This window comes from Mus caroli, unplaced genomic scaffold (genome assembly GCF_978045245.1).
Source record: "Mus caroli unplaced genomic scaffold, Mus_caroli_1 scaffold_14, whole genome shotgun sequence".
NCBI lineage: Eukaryota > Metazoa > Chordata > Mammalia > Rodentia > Muridae > Mus > Mus caroli.
Window position 1 is genome coordinate 4,918,999 of NW_028227269.1, and position 27,667 is coordinate 4,946,665.

A 27,667-nucleotide genomic window follows, 5' to 3' on the forward strand; every position below is an offset into this window, starting at 1 on the left:
TATCCAAGAGAACCACCAAGGCAGCAAAGAACCATATGTCATGACTCTAGGAGAAGAACTACAGTGATGGGGTGGGGTGGAGTATCACAGGTGCTTCCTGGAGGGATTACTGCAGAAGCTAAGGAGATCTGAGAGATAGGAAGGAGAGCCGAGTAGGTGTGATGCTCCATTGCCCTTGTCCACATTGCTGTGTCAGACAATCACACAAGGCCATGAGTAAAAAGCACCCTTATATTATAAAGTGCCTAGCATTGCAGCTGTTCTAGTCCTAGGGCTATCTGTAAATACAGCAGGCATTCTGAGTCCTCCCTCAGAGCATTCCCCCTTATCATCAGGGGAGGAGACTGGAGTTAGTCAGAGGCAAGGCAGACACACACTTCATGTAGATCTGAGATTTTCTTTCCCACCCAACCACAGGCTAAAATGAGAACCTGGGAAGCAGACTCAGAAACATCCTCCAAAGCTCCGTCTTTCACATCCATCCCCTCATCCCTTCCCACCATGCATGTCTGATCTCAAAGGGCTACCAGGATCCCAAGCAGGGTCCTTTTCTTCCTACAGTTATCATGGGCAAAGAGACATTGACGGAGCAAGGCATAAATTAGAACTGTACTCCTCTGAAGTCTCATGGATGTCTTTTGAAGAGTGGGTCCAAGGTGCAGAGGGAGGCATCGGCATCCCTCTTGCCTGCTCTCTGTTCTCCTTTCAATGGTCAATTGCACCATTTAACCCGCCCTCTGCATTAAAGAGACACCAATGGTGTCTGTGTGACTTTTCCTGTTGATTCCCCAGTAAGTAATTACTCTTCTTAGATTTGTTCAATGCATCCTTGTCCCTTACTAGAGGCCTTTAAAGAAATCATAGTCTGACAAGAAGGGATCCTCTAGTAACCTCTATAAGGCCAGTAACCGTGACTTGGAAAGGAGTAACTAACTCTGGGAGACTTGGACTAAGAATTCCTAAAAGAGTTAGCAAAGGACAGACAGGAGTTCGCTGCAGCTGAGAGAAGAGTGTCTCAGGAAGAGTTCGTGTGGATGCACGTTTGTAGGAAGAACCAGGACCCATGTTGGTATATAGAGTTCGAACACCAGGATGAGGGTGGCCAGAAGAACGTCAGGCAGAGGCCTAAGGCTAAGGAGGAGCAAAGTTCATATCATTTTCCAGGGCCTGTGACATTTTCTACTCTGCCCTTCTAGAGGATATTGTCTAACCTAAAAGAAGTTATGTGCCGTGCCCCCTTCATTCTCATATTCTCTCTCTCTCTCTCTCTCTCTCTCTCTCTCTCTCTCTCTCTCTCTCTCTCTCTCTCTCTCTCATCACTTAAACATCTTAAAGAATTAAGTGCCTTAGGAGGCTTTGGGTTAAAAAAAATAAGATTCATCACTAAAAAGAAGCCCTCCCTCTGCTTCAGGAAGCAATCTCTGCATAGACGAGTCTTGGCAGAAGGGTGGAGAGCAAGCTTGGGCTGATGCACACATACACCCATGACTCATGTGCCCCATTAGCTTCCAAGGCCATTTTTATGCCCAATTAAGAAAAGTAGAGGCTGTGTGTCTTAAACTCCTGTCTGACTCTGAAATGGAGACAGAGAAAGACAGACTGACTGACTGACTGGAAAGGCAGACAGACCAACTACAAAGATACAAAAAAGAAAGAGGGTCAGAAGACATGGAAAGTGAGAGCAAAAAGTAGACAGAAGAAAGGCCAGTGGTGGGGCATCCGAGAGACAGACAAGAAGCTGGACAGAGCAATGAGCAGGATTACTTTTCCCTTTTAATTAATTGTTATATTTTGTTTAGCATACAAAATAATGAGTGTGACATTTCTTACACACACACATATTAATACACTGTTCTAACACATCGTTCTAATTCATTCCCCAAGTACTTTCCCTTCTCCCTCCTCTTCATTTAAAGTTCCTTCTCAGACTTAAAATCTCCTCTCTCTTCCCTCCTCCTCCTCCTCCTCCTCCTCCTCCTCCCCCTCCTCCTCCTCCTCCTCCTCCTCCTCCTCCTCCTCTTCTTCTTCTTCTTCTTCTTCTTCTTCTTCTTCTTCTTCTTCTTCTTCTTCTTTCTCTCTTTCTCTGTCTCTCTCTCTCTCTATCTCTCTGTCTCTCTCTCTAACACACACACAGGGAGGGTTCAGTTTAAACTCTTCATATATGAGAAAACATACAATATTTGTTCTTGGCATAATTCTCTCCCTCCCTGACTTAAGACCTTTTCTTCTCCCATCATAACCCCTACTTGCATATCATATACTGACATATATAAATATACCAGAATATATGTCGTATGCATATAGTAGCATGTTCCAATAAGATAAGAATGTTTGAAGGCTTTAGCTGGTGAATGAATAAACCCTGGAATGAGGAAAACATTAGAAAAAAGAAGGTCATTGCCAACCAAAGTTCTGACCACCAAAGAAAAAAATAAAAAGTGAACAAGAGGGAGATGCTACTGGTGCTGCCCTAAGCAGCCTAGCACCCTTATCCAGCACGCCCCACCCCAGGGCCAAAGGTGTCAGGTTCCGAAGCCAATGACTGTCTAAGCAAGCTCGTCTCAGACTGCTAAACATGCTCAGGAAACCTTAGGAGGGTCCTGTCGTCTTATTGGCAGGTGAGGGAGGAAAAGGACCTGTTTCCGTGGAAGGCTCTCATTACCTCGAAAACCTGCATGCTTGCATTTTTCTACCGTCTGTCAGAAATCCCTGTCTGGCTTACCAACGTGACAGGTTTGAACATTTTCAGCACAAGCTCTTCCTAATGTTTCTTCCTCAAAGGCCTGGCTCTCTGCAACCCTAAGGTCTGTGGCTGTGCCCCACCCTCCACCTGCACCTGCAGGCACTGACTCCCAGCCACACTCCATAATGTCAGTATCCTGCGGACAGCCTCTCACTGAATGATCCGTGCATGCACCGGTAGCCACAACCCAGGGATCCTGAATGGACTGCCCTTGTTCTTCCCTGAAGGGCCTTTGAGAGACATAAGGATCAAAAGTGAGAAAAATGAGCAGTGGCATGCAGGCAGGAAAGGACAGAAGTCTCATATTCACTAACAAACACATTGCTCCCCCAAACTGTACATGTGTATCATATTTTTACATAGGTTTCAAATGACCTGCTAAAAGCAACTCAGTAGAAGAAGGGGTTTATGTGGCTTATATTTTGTACTTATGGTCCATCATTTCAATAAAGTCAGGGCAAGAACTCAAGTAGCTAGTCACGCCACATCCTCAGTCAAGAGCAGCGAGAAACAAATGCACCCTTGCTGCCTGCTTATTGCTGCCTCCAGCTTTCTCCTGACCTATAAATCTCAGGGTCCCCTGTCTAGGGAATGGTGTCTCCCTCAGTGGGCTGGGCCTTCTTATTTAAGGTAGTAAACAAGACAATTGTCCCACAGATGTGCCCATAGGCCAATTGGATCTAGGTTCTTTTATCAGGCAATTCTAGGTGGTGGCAATTTGACATTTAACCAGCACAATGTGTTTAGTTCAATTCTCTTTATATATATTTTAATATGGAGCACAAACTTAAACCAAGAAGCATATAAGGAACCATTTGAAACTAAAAATAGCATCAACAAGTCCATACCCCATAGAATATAGAAAGAATACTACCATCCTATTGAGTGACTTTTCCTAGGGATACATGAACAGTACCCAGTTAGGGTACTATCAACAGATCAAAGAAACAAATGCCCAGTCTAGCCTAGTGAATAGTGAGTTTATTGGAATTACTTAGAGAGGTATGGGCAAGGGGTCACTTTCAGGGGCATGGGTGACTCAAGAGCAGTTGCATCACTGAAAGTCCATGCTAGCCTCAAGCCCAGCTCATGACAGCTGCATTCCTGGAACTTCTTGCAGTGCCTGCAAGTAGCTGGGCCGACTGAAGAGTCTTCTCCCTCCAGGGACTGCCCCTGCTGAAATAGCCTGAGGGAGGGAGTTTATGACCTTTGAAACATTAAAGAACTTCTTGGTCCTTGTTAGCTTTTCTGATTGTCTACACCTTGTATGTCTTACTTATTCCCAGAGTCAAAGGAGCCTCAGTGTTTCGATTTGGAAGGAAAGTCTTTACAACACCCCTCCATGCCATTATTCATGGACTCACCATTGTGTTTAGAAGTAAATGCATGCTGAAAGTGTTTTCCCTGGTCCCACAGCAAATTAGCAGTTGTAAATCCCCAAACAAAAAGTATCATATAAAGGAATAAGTAAAAGAGAACCTACAGTGGTGTGAATAACAATACCTCACAGGTTCTGGTATTAGAATACTTGGCCCCCAGTGAGAGGAGCCACTGGAGAGGTTTCAGGGTATGACCTTGCTGGAGCAAGTGTGTCACTAGGGATGGATTTTGGGAGAGACATAAACTTCACCCTATTTCCATCTTACTACACTCCCTGCTTGGTGCTTGCAATTGAGGGCATGAATTCTCACCTTGCTGCCCGAGCTGTTCTGCCAACCTGCCACCATGCCTCCCTATTATAATGGATTCCTATCGCTCTGAAGCTAAAGAAAATTTGTCCTTGGGCATGGTATTATACGATAGCAATGGAAAACTAATTAATGATAAAGTTTAGAATGGAAGCTGAATAGTGTGGTTTCATACTAGAAGGCCCCATCTTGAGAGGATATACACTACTGAAGACCCAGAGCATCTAGAGCTGAGGAGTGACCAAGTGTAGGTTCTGGGTTGCAGGTAGGAAAATCAAAGCTTAAAGAGGCCTTAAAGCCAAGAATAGAGGCAAGTGAGGCAGCCACCAGCTTCATTGCTATGCGAGCAACACACTTGCTAAAATGGTGTGTTGACTGCTCTTTAATAAAAAGAGTTGGGAATAGTACATATCTCGCCAAGAGTCCTGGAGAGTATGTGTGCACAGGGACAACTGTGCTCTATGATTGGGAATACACTTCCATGGAATTGCCCCTTCCCCAAATATATCAGAGAGGCAGGGTATCCTGGCACCTATGGGAGAAGAGAAGAGAAAAACATCTGTGCAGAAGGCATGCAGGCACCCCCAGCACTGCAAGCTCCCTGCCTGCAGCCTCAGCTTCACCTGCCTAAGATCTGGCGTTCCATCTCTGGAGACCTAAAAGAACTAAAACTCACGTATGGCCAGAGGCAGGGAAATCACCCAGCAAGCTTTGGGCATGCTACTGGATTTGGGCAGCTCCTCTACTGAATTTTAATGAAGTAATTAAAAGCTAGATAATAGCAATGGGGCTCTGCTGAGCAACACTCGTGGACCTAACTTCTTTGACATGTTCCTGCATCAGGAAGCAACTCTGTCACTAGATGGCTTCATTAATATTCCAGCCAGATCCTGGCTCTTAAAGTGATCTATGCCAAAGTTTGTTAGTCTTTTAAATTACCTGCTGAGGCCCCCTGGAACAGAGAATGAGAAAGAGAGACAGGCCATGCAAAAGACAATGTCACAGATGATGCAAATAAGACAGTTCCAATGTTCCTGTATGTGTAGCCCAGGTTTTCTCAAAATGTAGCCCAGGTTGATTTTTTTTAAAGGTGATTTTTATAGGATCACTGATCTGGAGTCATGGACTTGGGTAGAAACACCCACTGTGTGGCAACCCACAAGAGCAAGACCCCATGCTCTCAAGGACATCTCTCTTTTAGCGTAGCCTTCAGTGAACAGTCTGTGAATAGGCAGCGTGGTAGTTAATTCCTTGGCTCAGAAGAGCCACAAAACTCTGACGTTTGGGTTCCATCTGACCCAGTGACTTTGCTCAGAGCCATAATCTTGGTTGCCAGAGGTTCACTTTGTCCTGGGGAGCCAAGAAGTGCTGGCTCTTCCTGTTTTGTACCTACTATGCTCATCTTGTCCTCATTGCCTTCCTGTCCTCCAGGGCCCCCTTGAAGTCTAACCTCCTCCAAGGATTTACATCTAATCTCAGATGCACAGAGTTAAAAGCATCACCCATCTTTTCTTCTCTTCCAGTATGATCATCTTGAAGAGTCCTTGATAGAGGATAGCTAGCTTCTTCTTGGATGCTTTTAAGGACAGACAGCTCATTTCTTCACAAGTCCAGTGCTAGGCATTTTCTAGGATAAAAACATTCTTCTACTGAGGATGAATTCTATTCCTGACCACTTAAATTCATTGAACATTACTGCTTGGTATGACTGTGAGGCGTAGTCTAAGGGATCATTTTAACAACTGTCCAGTTGTGAATTTTGGTTATGATAGTTGTTATGTTAAGTTGGCATGACCACATACTTACTCCTACACACGTACAAACATACATATACATAAATAAGCATTCAAATATACACACATATTTATGTACATGCACACATAGACGTATACACACATATATACATAAAAACACACAGATAAATTCACACATAAGTATGCACATATCTACACACATACATATATAACACACACATATATATGCATATATATATATCTATGTATACATACATATAAACATACACACACACACACACACATACAGAGAACATGCATACACTGGTAAAATCGGAATAATCCCAGTGGATAAGCAAATGTCATTTTCCTTCTTTGGACACTGAAAATTACCTAATCTGGATCAGGCAAAGAAGTCATGAGGCATCTGTATCTTTCTATCCAGGAAAAAACAAAACAAAACAAAACAATGGTTATTTTAAAATATGACTTTAAAAGCATAGTATTCATCTCTTGAAAGAATAGTATGTGCCATGAGCTATTTCAAAACTTTTTAATGTATTAACTAGATTAAATCTGACAATCATCATGGAGAATACACAGAATATTTCTCATTCTACAGGCAGTAAAATCAAAGCACAGGCAGACTCTGTTACCTGCCCCAGATTACATAGCTTTCAGGTAATGTGATTGAGATTAGCATCCAAGCTATCCGGTATGAGAGCAGATAGTAGTGCCCTGCTTGGGTACCACTTTCCCTTAGGATGCTACATCTGGTTGTAGGAAGAGAACGAAAGCCCATTAACCATAACACTCTATAGTAGACACTATTCTCTTAGCACTATCTATGCATACTTCTGCTTCTGGGTCCTCTCCCACTCTCTCTCACCTCTGAGCTTCAAGTCAACCCTCTGAGTAATTTACTACTTAAGAGTTCCCAAGGAAGCATCCTGGGAGTCTGGTCCCTAGACCTCAAATCAGAGGCTACTCTCCCCTGTTGTTCCGAGTACTCTGGCTTCCTAGATTCACTAGGAACTGACCCTGCTGTTAGACGGTGAACCTTTGCTAATTCCAATGAGCTTTGTCCTGAGGCTGAGATGTGCACCCATTTAAGCTACCTGAAAGAAGATGAGTTCAGTCCCTTTGGCCATCAGCAGAGGTTACACACAGCAGCAGCAGGAAGCAATGTCCAGCTCCCAGCTCCTGGAGAAACCCAGGGGATCCGCTTACTTCTAATAGCACAGGTCAGCACGAGCAGGCTCTTGTACAAACACATATGCCCTGAGGCCCCCTGTGATGTTAAACAGAGGCAGCTCAAACTGTTCATTGCCTGCCTCTATCTCATCCCAAACAGAGAGTAACAAGTAATGCATGCAGATGAGAAGGGCTCACCCTAATTTAGGAGGATGTGGGAGGCCTACAAGGAAGCTCAAACTTTCTATCAGGCACAGTGCCAGCTTCACGGTGTTGATACTCTATCATCAGACTTCTCTCTCGGTTTTTTTTTTTTTCTTAAGAAATTTTTTTCTCAATTTCTAGATTTTACTTTAAAAGAATACAAATGTCATGGGAAAGGGTTATTTCTTGTGTCTTTATGAAATCAGGTAAATGGGTCTGCTGAGAGCTGGGGGTGGCTGGAGAAAACATCACACTTCTCCTCATATTCTCTGGGTGGTGAAAAAATAATAAATCACATGGAAAAGGCTAGGAAGAGGGCATTTAATGACACAGTGATTCCAGAAAGGAAGATCGATGACGAGAATCTGTGTGTCTCCCTGGCCCCACTGCCTTCCTGTGGTATCAATGTGATGGTATTTGGAGATGGGACATTTGGGGAGATAATGGGATGAGTGTCGAATCTTTCTGATGGTTTTAGTGCCTATAGCAAGAAACAGAAGATAATTTGCCTCTCTGGGCTGTCCATGCAAGGACATAAGATTAAGGCCATCTGCAAACCAGGAAAAGTCTACACAAGAACTGGTCATACTGATACGCTGATTTTAAACATTCTTGTCTCAGAGTCCTGAGAAATAACTTTATGTTATTTTAGCCACCTGAGCTATGATATTCGATTACAGCAGCCTAGACAGGGTCAGTGAATGATGTACTCCTAGGTAAACTCTGACGTGCCACATAGCTAAGTGTCAGGATAGCTATACAATCTCTCGTTAAGTTGGCCTTGCCCTGGGGTGGTCCTGCCCACCCTTCCCATTCCCTCTGCTCTGTGTCTTCTGTGCTCCTAAAGAAACTCCAATACTTGAAAATAGGAGGGAAACTGTCTTGTGTCCCTTCTTGTTTATTATTACATGTTTTCCTCAATTACATTTCCAATGCTATCCCCAAAGTCCCCCATACCCTCCCCCCCCACTCCCCTACCCACCCATTCCCACTTTTTGGCCCTGACGTTCCCCTGTACTGGGGCATATAAAGTTTGCATGTCCAATGGGCCTCTCTTTCCAGTGATGGCCGACTAGGCCATTTTTTTGATACATATGCAGCTAGAAACAAGAGCTCTGGGGTACTGGTTAGTTCATATTGTTGTTCTACCTATAGGATTGCAGATCCCTTTAGCTCCTTGGGTACTTTCTCTAGCTCCTCCATTGGGAGCCCTGTGATCCATCCACTAGCTGACTGTGAGCATCCACTTATGTGTTTGGTAGGCCCCGGCCTAGTCTCACAAGAGACAGCTATATCAGGGTCCTTTCAGCAAACGCTTGCTAGTGTATGCAATGGTGTCACCGTTTGGAGGCTAATTATGGGATGGATCTCTGGATATGGCAGTCTCTAGATGGTCCCTCCTTTTGTCTCAGCTCCAAACTTTGTCTCTGTAACTCCTTCCATGGGGGATTGCTTTTGTCCCTTCTTATGAGGAAAGTAACCCTATCAGGAGGCCTCCACTCCCAACATACCATTATTTTCCATTTTCGGTTTACCTATATTTTATTTCAGTTCAATAATATATAACATGCACTTATCAACTATCTACTCTGACCAAGTCACCACATCAGGTATTAGTGGGAAAAGGAAGAAATCAGGGCAACCAATGTTCTCTGTAGTCTTTTCTAGAGAAATAGATCATTTCAATTATATTAGCCTGTCATCAGCCATTGAATTCTCCTGCTAATTCCTTCTACCCAAGGGTCTACAGGGATGTATGAGTTAGCTGTTGCTTCAGAAGAATCCTGTGTAACAGCTATGCCCCAGGCCTCATTGACTGAAACGCTCGTTTCTCTCCCTCACAGGCCTGGAACTAGGTCTGAATTCAGCAGTTCTCATTCAAACTAATCAGAGCTTGAGTCTAGACTAAGAACTGAGTTTAGGGTCCAGCTTCTTGAATTTCTTCCATTTTCCATGTTGGTAACATTCCTTGGATAACTCCAGTACCATGGAGAATCAGAAAGCAAGAGGCTAGACCAAATGCCAACACATTCAAAGCTCGTTATCAAGTCACATATCCCAATACCGCATTGATTAAAGTCACATACAACACCAACAAGTCACATAATAAAGTAACATAGGGTATAGCAGCTATGGCCAGCATCAGTGGGCATATACGCTATTAACAATGGAAGACGATATCCAATAGTATATGCAGTATGTCAATACGGTAGATGATAGCCATCTCCAGCATCAATAGGGCATATTCTCCTTTGATGAAGGATATGGTAGCTATGCCCAGAACCATTAGGTCATATGCTATATTAATATGGTAGATGATAGCTATACCCAGAATCAGTGAGGGCAAATACTCTATCAATATGGGATATGATAGTAATGCCAGCATCAGTGGAGCATACACCCTTAATCCATCTGGAGATACTCCAAGTCACATTAATATGTAATTTTGTTATAGGAAAAGAAAAAATTAAAGCCAATTATCTGCCTATTAGTTCATAATACCTAATTTACTACTCAAGGCTCTGAAACCTTAGATGCTCCTGACAGAGCAAGGCCTGAGTCTAGCACAGGAATGTGAATCAATCGGCCAATGAGCACCATTTCTCTTCTATTGTGGTCTGGCACAACAAAGGGCCATTGTAGCTAGAAAGCAGCTGTGGACACAAAGGGAAACATCCTTCATTGTGTCTTGCTGGCTTTCGTCCAGGACCCAGTGTAACACACAGTGTAATCTGAGGCAGCCTTCATTCAGAACTAGGGAGACTCATCTTTATAGTAAGCCTAGCAGTAGGGTAATTGGGACAAGGTCCATGGCGCCAGTCCTCCCTGTTTGTCCTCTCCACTATCCTCTGGCTTCATCACCCATGAGAAAGGCTAGACTCACCGGTCTTCACGATTCAAGTCATACAGTCGTAGTATCTGCCATTTCCTTTTTGTTTAAGTTTTGTTTCATGGGTATGAGCATTTTGCCTGCGTGTATGCATGGGTACCATGTCCCTTGTGGCTGCAGAGGCCAGACCAGGGCATCAGAGCCCCTGAAAGTGGGATTGTAGACAGTTGTGAGATGCCATGTGGCTGCTCAGATTCACACCCAGGTCCTCTGCAAGACTCTCTGTGCTGTGAACTGTTGAGCTGTGTGACTAGTCCTGAGAGCTGAAAGGCTTTCTACATCGCCAAGCACTGTGCAAAATATCCTGGGGTACTACACTCTGCTGAAGATCCTGTGGGATGGGCACTGAGCCCTGTAGGTCCCCCAAGGCTGTACAGTGTGGGGCCAGGCAGGTGGGTAAATCAGCCATGGCTCTTTTGTTGGTCTCCACACTGTTAATCCCAGTGCTAGGGGCTCCGATTCACCATTTGTAAGTACCTGACAGGCTCACAGTGAAAATTGAAGGAGAGCTTTGTGCAGACCTGGGTTTTCTTTGCCCCGGGGAAGCATACGTGAAATCTTGACCTATGGTTTCAGATCCTGCATATATCAGTGATGGCCTGCATTTGTAGCGGCACCCCTGTAAGAGAGCCTCAGAGAGGTGCAAAACTCAAGTGTGCAGTATCTGGGCCACGGGGAGAATCCACCCTTGAGCTTGACAGAGAGCTCCTTTGACCTGTAGAGGTCAGTTTGACTTCCTCTGGCTCCTTGCCCTACGAAAAGAGGGATGCTCCGTCCCTGTGTTCTAAGATCCTCACATGCGTAATGAACGTGCTGCAGACCGCTGCAGCCACAATAGCACTCAACAAAGGCATTGGTTTATGCTCACATTCACCTGAATACGCACTTCAGAGTTTGGGGAGCCAATTCCTACAAGCACTAGAGTGCTCATAAGAAAAGGGGCTTGAGTGACAAGAGCTAGTCTTCTCTGATAGCCTGTCTTCCAGTCCTGACTTAACAACTGTCTGTAACTCCAGTTTCAGGAAACTTGGAAGGAGCCTTCCTACCCTTTCACAGCCACGGTCATCAAGGGCCTCAGAACAGTAAAGCTGTCCTAAGGCACTCTTCTGCCCTCTGGTGTTCATGCTGATGATAGCACTTTTACAGACAATAGTTGTAATAGTTGGAGAATAGTTGTAATAGTTGTAATAGTTGGAGAATAGTTGCTTCAAGTCGAGGTGGTAAGTGTCCTAGAAAGACACAGGATGTCAGCAGACACGGAGAACAAGAGGGAACTTGAGTCTAGCTTAGGTAGGGACTGTCTCTAGGTCGTTCCTTCTTACCTGCTTGTTCCGAATTCTGCGTGTCATCCAGCAGAGTACCGAAAGATGGCATGGTACTGGCAGGAAATAAAAGGCTCTTTGGAAAATGGCTGCAGTCACAGATGCTCGCATTCCTCAGTCACAACATTGAGGAAATCTGGAGGACTTCCTGGGATGCAGCTAGTTTCCCTTTCCAAATGTTTCCCTTCAGTACAAGTCGAGTGACGCCAGGAGGAGCCAGAGAAGTTCCCGTCTCCAGAAAGTCCTCACTTGTAGGCCATTTCAAAACCACACTTTGGAAAACAAAACAAAGAAAGACATAAGTAAGCACCTAAGGCCCGCTTTCTGGGAGCCTGCACAGTTCTTCCAGGCTCAGTAACAGATGCTCTTGACTGAGGTGGCAATGGGAAGTGTCTCGTTGCGTCTTCCATACATCTATCTGTCTCTTCGATGTCTAGAAACCTCGCTCACTCTCCCTTGCTTTGCTCAGCACCTCTGTCCCCACAAGGAAAGATAATTTCTACTGTTTTCCAGAAAGTTCACTGATTAATAAAGCTCCATTTTGTTTAGAAGCCTTCTCTGGTTTTCCTGGAGTCCCTCTCCTACCTCTTCCTGGCCACACAGATTCCCTTTTCACCGGCTCTTGATTAGCCACAGCCAGTGAGATTGGCTTCAAGATTTAGTTCTTTCAGAGAGACGTATAGTAACTCAAGTATAGATGCCCTCGCAGATAAGTCTGTCCCCAAACTCCAGACCCTTCAACAGAGTGTATAGAACTCAAGGCGCATGCTTAGTCACCTTTCTTCAACAGTGTTACCCCATCTCCCAGGCTCTCCCCAGACACTGACCACCAAAGCCAGGATCACCAGAACTGAACCTCCCATCATGTGCCCTGCACAGAGCCAGAGTGTGAATGTTCCCTAGAAAATGAAGCCACATGCTCCCCATTTCTGGGCAGCTAGTCCACCGTAAGCTACTAAATAGCCATTATACAAGGATGTGGGGGAGGTGGAGAAAGAGAAGAGCAGGTGCTCAAGACAGACTCAGACCCTGCTACACAATAAAGAAAGTCACAAAACCTTGGAAACAATAGCCCTCGCCATAGATCCACACCCAACTGCCCTTGCTTTGTCCTCCCAATCTCGACATCTTCTCCCAAGTCCCTAATACATCGGAAGCCAACGAACCTAGGGATGACATTCTGGAAGAGCGATGGCCTAGAGGGAATTAGGGGGTCCAAGTGGTCGAAAGATGCTCCTTTGAGCCACTCAATGATGTTGGAAGGTCCCTAAATTGGCAACCAAGCAAAGCTTAGGCTCTTGCGTATGCCAGGCTTCCACCTGTTGGTTCAATCGGCAGATATTCTACTGGGTAGCGTGAGCCATAACCTCTATCTCCATGAAGTACCTACTTTGAATGGGGGTAGCAAGACTCACATTGAAGAATTAACTCAAGAATGCCATACTGTTGTCGACAGACACACAAGTAACAAGTATTCATAGGTACTCCCATGACGAAAAAACATCACCTGTGCAAAGGCTTCAGAGACACCTAAGTGAGACAAATATCCATTTACATAGAGAAAAGAACTGGGAAATTGTAAATGTGCAATACTGCAAATGTATGGGGACAGTGATAAGATCTGCAAACCATAAGTTTAAAGCAATGGCAGATTGGGCCATTCAATCCACCTATATGAAACAACGCTGTCTACTTAGGCTTGATATTAGTTTAAAATAAAATAAAACCATTTCCTGCTTGATTACAGATAGAATCGGAGCAGGATTTCCAGTGTGACCCTCAGTAGTGTTTAAAATAGTGGAAAAGAGCAGAGAAGGCATTGCATAAAATAAATGTTTCCGATCTCAGTCCAGTTACTGCTGAATGCAGCAGCCGATTGGAAAGGTAGGGTCGCCCCTGGCATTCTCAGTCATAAGAAATTTAATGATGGATGAAAATAGATAGAATCAAGATGCTCTGATAGGAGTAGGAAGCTTCAATATCTCGGAAAATTGGGATCCTCATAACAGGTTTTACACTGCCTGGATTATAGCTAAATAGGATTTTAAGTCTATTGTAAATGAAAGGAAATCTAATTTAACTGGGCCACATCATTTTTACTAAGATGCGATAAATGCTAATTTCCTTCCTCAGGCCAGTGGCTTGGCTCGTGGTAGCTGTTTTCGGGGTGCTCAAGTCTGGCGGATCTCAAATTGGCCTTCTGCAGTCCTAAGGCCAAGCAGGAATCCATATTTTGGGATGAAGACAATGAAAAGAAACAATCAAAGACTTCCATTGTTTGTCCCTGGATCTTATCACTTTAGGCCCAGGACCATTTAGCCAAGGTTTAGGCATTTGTTTAGACACCAACTTTACCCTGACCAGAGCTGAGTTAGGGAGCCAGTTAATTGGTTAAGAGACTCCTAAGAGCTAGCCCTCTTGACTTCTTTATACTTCTGTATGCCACATGCAAATGAAAATATCCAAAGGTGAATTCCGAGTACATAAATGCCAACACATGGAAAAGGGCAGGCGAACATGGTAGGCAGCATACAGTGATGACGCTCTGCTACAAGGAGCAGTTGCAAATACTGAGTGCTTACACTGCCGTATAGAAAGCCATGCATCACTCTGTGTTTCTGAAATGCATGCCCTCAAGCTTTCCAATTCTGAGCCCAATCTTTTCTTTCGTTTAACATACAAATAAAATAATTGGAGTCTCTATTTCATTACCCTGCCAAACCACTTCCTTGGGAAGGAGAGCATGCTGTGGTTTGCCTCTAGTCCCCAGGGCACTTGCAAGCAACAAATGATGCTGGATTGTAGCAGTTGGCTAACTTTGCTGAACACTCCTGGCTATTTAAAAAAAAAAAATTAGAATCCCGAGGAAGAAAATGTGATACCTTTATGTTCCTATATTCTAGTCCCCTGCAACTCGTGTGCATGGACACCAACCTCTTATCTCCTTGCCTTATTGCTGAGATCTGCCCCTTGTGTATACCTCAATGCTTCCCACTAATTTAATGTCTTTACCTATTTCACGAGTCCACAGTCCTTGCCCCCAAACTATCTGCTAATGGCTTAACAATGGTTAAATACAGCCAATATTCAGTGAGCATCCCTATTGCATTCTTCTCTCCCTACATGTGTTAATCCTCCCAGTAGTCACGTGGTAGGAGAACCACTGCTATTACCACAAAGCACAAAGAGCTCACATGCATAAGTCTAGGCTTAAAGAACTATTAAGTGGAGGTGAGTAAGATTCAAAACTGGGAGTCTGACTACAGAGCTTGTGGCCTTTCCTTTCCCCATCAAGGTGAATTAGTTGTGTAACTTGTGTAGGCTCTGGTGCCAGTTTTTCATCAAACACCAATCCAGATGTTTCTGTGAAAGTAACACCAATCCAGATGTTTCTGTGAAAGTAAATTCAGAAAATAGCTATACGGTGACTGAGTGTACCCGCTAATGGCTCTCCATCGAAGGACCTCATCTGACTCCATCAGTCATTTGCAACCTGTGTTACAACCCCTTTGGGGGTTGAATGGCCCTTTCACAAGGGTTACATATCAAATCCCGCATATCCAATATTTACATTAAGACTCATAACAGCAGCAAATTATAGTTATGAAGTAGCAACAAAATAATTTTATGCTTGGGGTTACCATAACATGAGGAACTGTATGAAAGGACCACAGCATTAGGAAGCCGAGAACCTTTAAGCTAGACAAAAGCCTTAAAAGCAAGAAACTAGCTCTTCTGATGTGGAAGAAATGTCCATAAGTCGGCAGCACAGAAAGCCTGCCTGAATTTTCTGCTTGCTCCTGTGTAGAGCCTAGGCCCAAGACTGCAGACTGCAGCATCAGCTCTTACTTTCAACTTGTGAGCTTTCCCTAGAAAATGCAGGCTCTCCATCACCCCTCATCAAAAACATCAGTCTTTAAACTTTCTGTCATTTCATAACTCTCTCTAGACACAAAAGTAATACATACATATGTACATACATGCATACATGTATAGTATATATAATGTATTTATGCATAAAGAGAACTAAACATATCTATACCGTGTCTATAGTACAGATATAAATAAAATCTCTGAGTTCCTATTCCAAATTATGCTATAAGCTCACATCTGAGACACCACTATATTTGGCTCTGCATCATCCAGATGAGCTTGCCAGGTATTGAATTACCTGAAAGTAAATGTTATTTCTATTAGTCAATCACAAACATGCAGGAATTTCATAGGATTAGTAAAACATTTTGACTTTGTGTTTGTACATGTGTGGTGAAGTCCACATGTGTGAGGTGGAATACATATGTATGTGTGCATGTATATAGTGGAGTACACATGCATGTATGTGCTGGGGTATACATTCCTAGATATGAAATTTCTCTCCATTAATCCAACTGTTTGGACTTATGTTTTAATATTGTCTTAACTGTTTCTTGTAAAGCAATTCTACACTTTTCATTTCTAGATATTTTATGTATGACTATTGTATCTTACTGTCTACTTTTAGATTTTAGTTCATTTCTGCTAAAGTACAGGCATATTATTTATTTTAGATTTAGAAAGGTGAATAGAAAAAATTCAAAAAAAAAGAAAGGTGAATAGTATATTCATACGTGTGGTGGGGTACACCCATATGTGTGCATGTACGTGGACGCCAGGTTTCAGCTCTCCTATGTCATGCCCTCTTGTTTGTTTGTTAATAGTGGAAAGCAGATAAATATTTATTTATTTTTTATTTATTTAACATTGGGAAGAGAACAAAGAGTCCATCTTTGGGAGCCCTGAAATGAGACTGAAGTCTAAATGAGGACCATATATATATACCTAAGCAGTGTGACTCAAGGTTATAGTCACACCATCATTAGGTGATCTTCCTTTTCACCCTAAAGGGTTATTTGACAAATATTTACAACTGTGTGAAATACCTCGGAGAATGCTTTTACTGACTCCTTTCATGAACTTCCTGGAGAATTCCTCATTTTGACAGGTGATACTCTTTCAATAGTCTAGTAGTCAGATTAGGGGTCATAAAAGTCTCTTTAGAATATCTAAATTATAAAAGCTAGGCTTGTTATAATTTCCCTTAACAACGCAGTCTTAAAGTAGAATATGCTTATGTTTAAACAAATATAGCAAACAGTAGGCAGCTAGGAACCAAGCCCTGGTTTCAGATGCTGCTGCTCCATGGTCCTTTAATGCCCAGCCCTGGGTACACTCTGGTTCATATTTGAGGCACCTCCCAGGGGGCATTCAAGATGCTTCCAGCTAACCAGGTGCTCCACTGCCAGCTGCATATTCTAATCTACATTTTTCCATTTTTGAATAATCAAATCTCCCCATGCTTAGTGGTTCTCCCCCACTTTGTGCCCCTTGGAAAAGCAGAAAAAAATGAAACACTGTGTGTACCTGTGAACAAAAATGAACACATGAGAATCATATCTTCCTCTCTTTCTTCCATACAGGTTGCTTATGATTTAGAAAAGTGAATACTATATCCAGTTAAACAAATAAAAGCATGCATTTTGCCATGATTTGACAAAAAAAAAATTTAACCCAAACAAGTAAACTAGTATCTCTACAACTAACATACAGTAATCCCTCATTTGCCCACTGTTTGAGTGGTATTGCTTTTAACATACACCAGCATCTCACATTTGTGTGCATCATCTTGTGACTTGCATAGTTTCTATTCCCATCTCTCTCTGTTCATCATTCTTGATGTTGGCACATCCATGACTAGTCTAATATAACTCCTAGAAAAGTTTGCCAAAATTTCAAAGAACTCATCTGAAATATTTGTAGGCATTCTATAGATGCACTTGGAACTCATTCCTAGCCCTGGACATGAAATGTCTCTCCAGTGGGCCAGATGCTTGTTTTCTACCCTGCATACTGTCTTAACTTTGTGATAAGGCATTTTTCTACTGTTCATTGGGTTAATTCCTAGGTATGCTATCTATTTATGGCTATTGTCAAATCTTACTTTCTAGTATTATATTCTAGTTCATTGCTGCTAAAGTACAGGCACATTTCTGGCTTATACACTGTTCTTGTACCTAGTGATACTGCTCAGCTGTCTTACCAGTTCTAATATCAATCATGAGGTAATTTAACAATATTTTTTATTTGAAAAAGTAATCATACCCTGTGCACATGTGACAGTTGACTTTTCCCCTTTTGATTGTTGTCATGCCGTTTATATTTCATCTGATGATTTTAACCTTTCTTTTCAAAATCTAAGACCTGAAGAATGATTATGGGTCTGTGTGTGGGTTATAACTGACATGCATAGTTTTCCAACTTCCCTCTGTGATTCTGATGTGTTTGTTCAGCTCTTCCCCCAGGATGGACCACTGCTCTATTTAGCACTGCCTGTGGGCTCAGAACAAGAAAACAAAGAACTGGTGTAAGGCACAGGCTTTGCCTCCAAATCACTTACTGTCTCAGTAGGGAGACAAAACATATACTGGAAACCATCAGAATATTAAGTACAAAATTTTCTGGGAAATTATACACATGGAAGAACATTAAGATAAACGCTGTAGGAGACAGTGGAAAACAAAGAACAACTTGGTCATGTGTGAAGGATCCCTTGTGATTATTAGACCTGATTTTTATAGAGGACAGTAAATAAATGGAGTTTGGCTTGGAGGTTTTTGTAAGTGGATGGAAGCAGGCAGGCACTTCCACTAGGCATCTAGTTTGTATTTCAGTTAGGTTCCCACAAGTAAAAAATGAGCCATATGGATTGAGAAAGTAAAAACAGAGTAAGGGCTTTCAATTACAACCAATTATTTAAAATTAAGTGGCTCTGGAATGATTCTCCAAATTAAAATATAGAACTCATTCCATTTATTCTTTAAGAATATACATGCATGTGTATATATGTATACATGTGTGTGCATGTATGTATGTTGTGTGCATGTGTGTGTGAATGTATATGTGTGCATGTATATGTGGCTTTCAGACTGTTCCGTGACCCCATATTTCTTTTCATTATCTTAACTTTTTAAAATTTTCATACATATGCATGGTATTCACATCAATTTCCCCCTTCTTCCTCACATGCCTCCTGCTCCATCTCAAATTCACAGACACTTGATATATAGGTAGGTAGATGGCTAAATGTGTATATAGATAGCTATACAGATATATAGAGAGTAGATATAGATGATAAATATATACAATATAGATACATTAATAGGTGTGTATATAAATGGATACATTAAAAAAACTGCTGAATCAATTTGATGTTCACATATACATGTTTTTAGGGCTGACCATTTTTTACTCTGCCTTCAAAATCATGAATCTTTATTAAAACCCATACTGGGCTAAGACCAGGGCAAATGCATTAATTTCTAGGGACTCTTACTTGATTCTCAGTGACTGGGCTACTGTGCAGCCACAGCAGAGACATCACCAGGCCCTGAATGCAGCAGTGGACAGGGCAGCTAACAGGGGACTGAACTTGGTTAGATGATTTGAGTCATCTTCAGACCACTTTGAGTAACTCAGAATGATAATGCTGTGAGGGATCCCCATGGACCACAAAGCTGTGTTGAGATGCTAGCTTTTAATTGAGACTGCTGATGTTTGCTCACTCTATTTTCACCATGAATCTCTTAGGCCACATTTCTGGAAGTGTTGCATAACACCCAGGTTTGCCTCTGGCAACAGGATCTAGGGCCACCTAGGAGGACACCTCTGGGCATTTCTATGAAGGCTTCTAGACCATGTTAACTGAAGTGGAAAGATCCACTCTTACTGTGGGTAGTGTCATTTCATGATCCCAGGACTATAAAGGAGAAATGAGCTACCCCATCAGTCAATGCTCTCTGCCTTCTGACTACAGCAGTACACATGACCAAAGCTGTCCCCTGACCCTACCACCACACCTTCCCTGCCACAGTGTACTGTAGGCATATTTAACTGGTAAAACACACACACACACACACACACACACACACACACACATACACACACACACACACACACAGCCAAGTTTTGGGAGCAAATGAACCTCATAATCTAGATCTGTGGTTTTCAACTTCATCCCTAACTTCCCTTTTCTTTGTTAAGGTGAAACTTAAATAACATTAATGTGCATACTTTAAAATAATGAAATGTGTAGGATGGTGATGGCAAATGCCTTTTTCTCCAGCACTCAAGAGGCAGAGGCAGGCAGATCTCTGAGTTTGAGGCCAATCTGGTCTACAAAATGTGTTCTAGGACAGCCAGGGCTACACAGAGAAACCCTATCTTGCAAAAATAGATAGATAGATAGATAGATAGATAGATAGATAGATAGATAGATAGATAGATAGATAGATAGATAGATAGATAGATAGAATAAAATGATTTAATGGCAAATGAATAAAAACATTAAATGAATATAATTCTAACAAAGTAGCATGTATTTTAGTAAGTCACTGTTTTGGCAAGCCTACCTAGAGACACACAAGACATTTACATGCTGCCTGTAATTGACCCTCCATAAGCACAAGTCACTTACATGTGCTCTACTGGCCATTTCATGTACTGTCTTTCACTCATTGTCAGCTATGCTTCTGTCAATGATGTTATTTTCCAAAATGGAAAACAACATTTGCTAAAATTCTGACCATAAGAAGAATAAATAAGCCGCACATCTACAGAGTGACCATATTCTGGAAAAACTCAGCAAATGTGAAAACAAACTGAGATGAACTTTGAGAGCATATTATGAATGACATTTTCCTCCAGTCTCAAATAATTATAAAAATGCATTTTTATCTGCCTGAATATCTTGTATGTTATTTCAGAAGCTCACAGGAACCACACTGTTATTGATTTTTCAGACTATGTCATCTACTGAAGACCATGTAGTCTATCTAATTTATGTCCAGTACATGCTGTTAACTCTCACCCAATTATCTTAATAAGCAAAAGCTCTATATATTAAATTTCTAAGACATCCCTCAAAATATAGCAATAACTGTTCTACACAAAAAAAAATCTCAATTTTTGTTTGTCACTTACGAAATGGACCACAGGGTTGGTATGTTTCCATCACGGTGTTGGCTAATTGATGGGGTCAATGAATCTACAGTCTGTTGGGATCATTGATAGACAATGTTATGTATAAATGGATCAACGCATAAAGGGGATCTTAAGCTGCAGGAGCTTGTAGAAGGAGCTTTATTTCCTGTAAAATATCAGAGAAGACATCTTAGAAAGCATACTCTGGGCATTTCAAGATGGGCAGGATGCAAACTACTATAGGCTGTACAGGGCACTCCAGGAAGAGATCATGTTCAGAAAGAATAGACATGTCTGAGATCTATTAGGGAAAAATATAATCATAACTCAGGTTTCTCAGACAAAGGCCTGTCATGTTTTTATTCCATGCCAAAGGTCCTTGAATGCTCTATGGGCCTTTCTTTTCTTATTATTGTAGACAAGGAGATATGATAAACCTGCCCATAATTCAATCCCTTGAGGATGTTCATTTCTCAGACTCTTTTATACAAAAGGCTTCTTAAGCAATCATGTTTTCAGGTACACTTTGTTGACAAACGGACCTCATGTACTCCAAGGACAAGGAATTTTCATTATAAGAACCAAAGGTCATCTCAGGTCTCTCTCTTCTTCACTCTCCTTATCAGTCCTGTTTAGTGGAATTTTATGTATCTGACACACAGCCTGCCTTCAATCTCCTAACTCTAACACAGTGATTATCAACCTTCTTACTGCTGTGACCCTTTAATACAGTTCCTAGTGTCATGGTCACCATCAACAATAAAATTTTGTTGCTACTTCATAACTGTAATTTTTGTTATGCATCAAAATGTGAATGATTTTGGAGATAAAATTTTGCTAGAGGGGTCATGACTCACAGGTTGAGAAACACTGCTTTCACAAGCGATAACTTTCCTTCCTCTGAGTCTACATATCTCTGCCCCTCACATCCCACAGGGGACACTTATATGTGTAAGTAGCTTATTATATTTTCCCTAGGAGAAAGAGAACCAATAATGCAGGGCCCATGGGGAATCATGGGTTTCTCTTTGGGTTCACACACTTGTTTCCACCCATATAAACTTTACCCATTAATGTCAGAGTGCTGCCTTTGACAAGGCCAATCGGTGTGAAAGGTTCTACTTATCAAAGGAAGTAAGATGTTCACACCTATTCATAAAGCAGCATAGAAAAATAATTCCTATGCCCAGAGTAAGCAGAGATGGGGTTGGAGTTGGGTTTGAAGTCTTCTGGGAAGCAAGGCTAGTGTGTTCCTATAGGACAACTGATGCGCAGACCAACTGTCTCCTGCCTGCTGTTAGAATTGACCTACTTTTGCTTTCAGGGTAAACTTTTACTTCCTAAATGACAGAGGAGCCAAATTGAATAATATCTGAAATAGGACCTTTTAAGCATATGTGTATGGTGGGGGCATATGTGTGTGTGTGCTATAGCATCTTTGTGGAGGTCAGAAGGAAAGTTGCAGGTGTTGGTTCTCTCTCGTTGCATTAGTCTTGAGAACTGACCTTGGGTTTGCAATATTGGTAATCACCATTTTTACCTGCTAAACTATCTCAAAAGCCCATAAATAGGAACTCAGAGGTTGGCTATATAGAGCTTCTGGAGCCAACAGTCAGTGCATGCAGAGAACTACTGTCCAGCTTGCTTTCCCCACAAGAAGATTTGAATCTTCTAGTCCAAGGTAGTGACAAGCAGGAAGGAAGCAAATTGGGCTCAAGAGCCACAGCTATGCATCTTTTTATTATAAATTGTTTAGGAATACCTCCAATACATTTCTGAAAGATTCCATAGGAACTATACAGGTAAACTAAGCAGCTTCCTCCAGATAAAAGTCCCTTTCTAAGGATGGCAGCCAATCTTATTATCAGGCTCATGGGATTTAAGTTGACCTAAAGGAGAAAACTCAAATTCTGTCTATGAAGTTTAAGTAAGATGGGAAAAATTACTTTAAAGCTGGCCAGAAAGATCGCATGGGTTGGAGACCCTGACCAATTGAAAAGCAGAATGGAGTACCAGTGTTTATCTTTTCCTGCTGTTTTGAACACAGACCCAATATGGCCATCTCCCTTATTCTCCTGCACCATGCCTTCCCTGCTGCGATAGGCAACCTGTGAGACGAGTAAGGACCCTCTCTCTTTCTGTTAAGCTGCTTTACACTGAGAAGTAAGAGAAGTAACTAACATACTATAGGAAGTTGAGTTGAGAGGTGCCATGCTGCCCAGCTGGTCTGGGAATATTCTAAGCAAGGTGAGAACTGAGAATCGCTTTCATGCTTAGCTGCTAAAATGCACTCTTGGACTTGCAAAGCTAATGACGTGCTACCGAGTACAGCATTCATATATAAGTGGTTAATGTGGATTTATACCATTTGTTTTAAAAGGAAGACTTAAAGGAAGATTAAGATCTTCATCTTATTATATGTCATTTTGTCACACGTGATTGGTATCTCTTAGAAGCCTCTTTTCAAATGAGATATAGAAAAGGAGTGGATCTGGCAGGGAGGGAAGAGTAGGTGGAGAGGAACTGGAAGGAGTAGAGAGAGGGGAAACAGTAATCAAGATGTCCTGTATGAAAAGAGAATCTATTTCAATAGAAATAGGAAAATACAAAATGATATATTTTTAAAAAGTACTTGGACTAGAATTTCTATAAATAATCACAGAAAATATGTACATAAGATAATTGTGTCCTTCAAGCAAATTATGTTTAGAGGTGGAATTTTGTTATATATTCCAAGTTGCCTTGAACTCATAATCCTCCTGCCTCGGAATCTTAAGTGCTAAAATTAGAGGTAGGCGCCATCATACCTGCATCTTAAACAAAGTTTATGGATATTTGTGGCTTTATGACTTGGAATTTTTACTGTACTCATATCCTAGTTAGCATGTAAGCTAATAGGCTTCATTATAACATGCTTATACAGATATATCAATATATCAACATATATACATATTACCAATACATCAACATATGTATACATATATATCAATATATCAACATATATATCAATATATCAACATATATATACATATGGTTCATCAATATACTTTGTTCTTAATCACCTTAGTCGCCTGCCTCTAAATCTGCTCCTCTATGTCTCTTTTACCGAAACAGTCCTATATGTCATCTCTTCTGCTTTTGTGTCATATATATTCCATTATCCTCTCTTTTTCTCTCTTCCCACCACATTTCCTACACTCACTTTGCACCTTTATTGCCCTTGTATAAATAAATAAATTAGTTAAATCTAACCCTTCATTTCTCATGATAAAAAGCATACAGTATTTGTCTAGGGGCTAGGACTCATTTTACTTGACATGATGATTCCACTTCTATTTATTTTACTGTAAATATAACAATTTCATTTCTCTTTATATCTGAATAAAACTCCATTGTACATATATTATACATATATATCATATCCCCTTGATTCATTCATTCAATGATAGACATTGAGATATCTACAACTAAGCAATGCTAAATAGACTCTCAATAAACACAGATGAATAGATCTTATACAAAAGTTAATATAGACAATAGTTAATATAGTTAATTCCAGCATATAGGCTCTTCATGGACTCAAGTGGGATTTTCTGGTTCTGTTGGAAACTCAGTTGTATCATGTGATGTATTTCTAGAAACTGTCTTATGAGAAGATGATTTGCTGAAGCAGACATGAAGAGGATGTTTTGCCGAGAACAGACACATGGTATTTGTTCTGGAAGCTGTCTGGAAAAATGGCATGTGATATTTTGCTAGAGTGGATGCTTGAAAGAATATATGTTTGGAAAGGTTATAAGTATAACCCAACAGACAGTGGACAAGGCTCTGGCATTGGTTAACCTTGTACTCTTTGCTGGTCTTTATTGGGCTTCACTGCTCTTGCATTGGTTCATCTTGCTTTCTTTGCTCATCTTTGCTTGTCATGACTTCATAGAGAAAAACATACCAAAGAGCTTCTGGTGGTGTTCTGGCTGCTTCTTTCTGCTTCAATGGACTCATGCTGATGGGCAGAGCCTCATGGTTTCTTCTCAATTGAACCACTTCTATTCATTTGTGCTTGGTGTTTTGCTAGTGGACTGAACTGCTGACAATGAAGACTGGAATCACTCCCAAAGAACTACTTCTAAACAGGTCCACGCCCCCCTTGTTCTGTTAGCCATCTTCCTCCCATACCTCAGGGAGGTTGAGTTGTTTAAGAACCCTTACTAAAGTAGGGTTTTTAAAAACATAAGCCTACAATGAATTCAGGTCATCAGCCTGGCAGCAGGCACCTTTACCTACTGAGCCATCATGTAAAGCCAATTGTCAGTTCATTTTCATGAAAGTCCCCATACTGACTTATATAATGGCTATACCCATTTATATTCCTACCTCCAAGATGGAAGATTTTCTATTTCCTCAAACCCAGACCAGAATTTTTTGTTTACTCCCTTAATAATAGCTGTCTGAGGAGTGGAATCTCAATGTAGTTTTGATTTTCTTTTTATTTCATTTCTATACTGGCAAAATGTTTGCTAACTATACTGGCAGCCTGATTAATAGTTATGATCTATGAGAACCTCAAAATCCAAGTCAATTATAAAAGTTCACATCTATACGCCCAGTACTTAAGAGACTAGGGTGGGAGAATCAACATCAATTTGAGGTCAGTCTGTCTCAATAATAACAATGAAATCAAATAATAGTTAATTTCTAATAACTAGAAAATGTATTTTAACATTTAGTGTTGCAGAGAGATGTGGGTATGTGTGTTCATGCAGGTGGGCAGGCATGTATGTATTCATGCATGTAAAGTGTAGAGTCCACAGGTTGACACCAGGCATCTTACATGCCTTCTTCCCCATCTTCTATTTTGAGGCATGATCCCTCACTGAACCTAAACACCACTCTTTTGGCTAAGCCTTGTGACCAGTGAGCTCCAAGGATCTGCCTGTCTCTATCTCTCAAGCACTGTGATTTAAAATGTATGCTATCATACTACCTACCATGTGGGTCATAGGAATCAAATTTCAGATCTTTATGTTTGTAGGAGAGACATTTTACTACCTGAGCCATCACTTCCCCATCCTGGACTAAGAGCAATGCATATTCTTTATTTGAATAAATCTAAAAGATAACAACATAAACAAAAATATGTGGAATCCATTTCGGAGATGAACAGCATAAACTTGCTTTTGTTAATATGCATTCACACACATATATTTTATATCCACATCATATATATATATAATACTATAATGAGGATACATCTATAACCACAACACTGACTTAATATGATGCATTACGGGCATATTTTCATGTAATCACACAAATAATTAACTTGTTTGAAATAGTTTCATAGAATTTCATCGTGTTGATAAAACAGTACTTTTGTGAATACAAACACTGCTACAGATGAAAGACTCTCACATAATACTTTGCAACACGTGCAGTGATTTCTCTGAGGTTCATTTCTGAAAATAGAGTTGCTGGATGAAATGTTATACATGTTTTAATTGTTAGTATGCTTTGCAAAATTGCCATCACAAGACTGTACAATGTGTACTTTCACAACGAAAGTTGAAATGCCTCTTTGATCATACCATTATCAACAAGGACAGCTTTTAAATCTATATCAGTACAGTATGGGGAAGGTTATAATCATTGTTGCTTTAAAGTACAGCATTGATTTGTTTCACATGTTTATTGCCTTTTTGTGTAGCAGGATAAATTACCTTTATATTTTGCTTGTCTTTTGCTTAAGTTGTTCTTAGTTTTGCTATTGATTTGTAGGAATCCTTTATGTAGTGAAAACATTAATGTGTATACCTCATGTGTAATGATAATGCACGAAATATTTGTGAACAAAAAAAAATGAACATCACAGTTTACCACATGGAAATTCTAAAGTCTGATTTGTGTTCTTGTCCCTTGTGGATTCTTGCTTCATGCCAAGCAATAAAAACTCTTTTTGTCTACTGAGAAGATTAAATTAAAATGTTCTTCTTATAATAATAGTTTTAATTAATATTTAATCCATTTGAGCTTTATTAATGTGTGAAATAGATTTCTTGCTAATTCAAGACAATTCTTATTCAATATCTTTTACTAAATAATCAACATTTTTTCCATTGATTAGAAGTGATTAACTATCATACATAACACTCTACTAGAAATTAGACTCTTTCATGATTTTTTTCTTTTTATCAATTTATCTCCCTATTATTATACCCAAACATTATACTGACTTCATAGCAAACTTTAATCCACAGAAGCACATATTCCCTCTTCTAAAGCCCCATATACCCTGTCCATTATCATTCACACTGTTTTTTCAGGAATAAATAGACCATTTGTCAATTTGTTTTTAAAGATAGGCTCTTACTCTGTAAGCCAGGCTAGCTTGTAACTCATTATGAAGCCAGGTTATTCTCAAACTTACAGCAACCCTCCTCCCTAGGTATGCCTGAGTGCCGGGCTTATCTACATGATCCACAATAACCACCATATCAATATTCCTTAAACTTAACATTTCTATTGAATTAACATCAAATTTGCAGACTGTTTTGGCCAGAATTGACATCTTTACTATATTTTCTACTGTAGAAGACACATAAATCAAAATCAGGTTCCTGCATTGCTTTGCCCAGCTCTGAAAGTGTTCTTCATTTTTTACTCTAATTACAATAAAGTCTAATTATTACCATTAAATTATTATATCCATTTGACACCAAAGATTGAGTGTTAATTATAAAACAAATTAATTCCACGTTGACATTTGTTTCAGGTTATTGGATGACAGCTTTGTTAAAACGTGACATCTGATTGAAGACAGGTTCTCCTAATAATTAAAATATTTGTGACTCTCTGCTAATGGATAATTCTTCCCAACCAGT

General features: G+C 40.8%; 1 protein-coding gene across 11 annotated transcripts in view; it reads right to left on the reverse strand.

Moving 5' to 3' along the window:
- The window catches only part of Tdrd15 (tudor domain containing 15), a 369,751-nt gene that overhangs the window by 187,216 nt on the left and 154,868 nt on the right, over nt 1-27,667 (reverse strand). For 8 of the 11 annotated variants that reach the window (XR_015045178.1, XR_015045179.1, XR_015045172.1 and 5 more), the window contains one exon: nt 11,775-12,046. The gene's annotated coding sequence lies outside the window, so the exon portion shown is untranslated. Of the gene's footprint in view, nt 1-6,557; nt 6,602-8,603; nt 11,682-11,774; nt 12,047-20,254; nt 20,956-27,667 lie in introns of those variants that run through there. The other 3 variants (XR_015045168.1, XR_015045173.1, XR_015045175.1) reach the window with 3 other exon arrangements.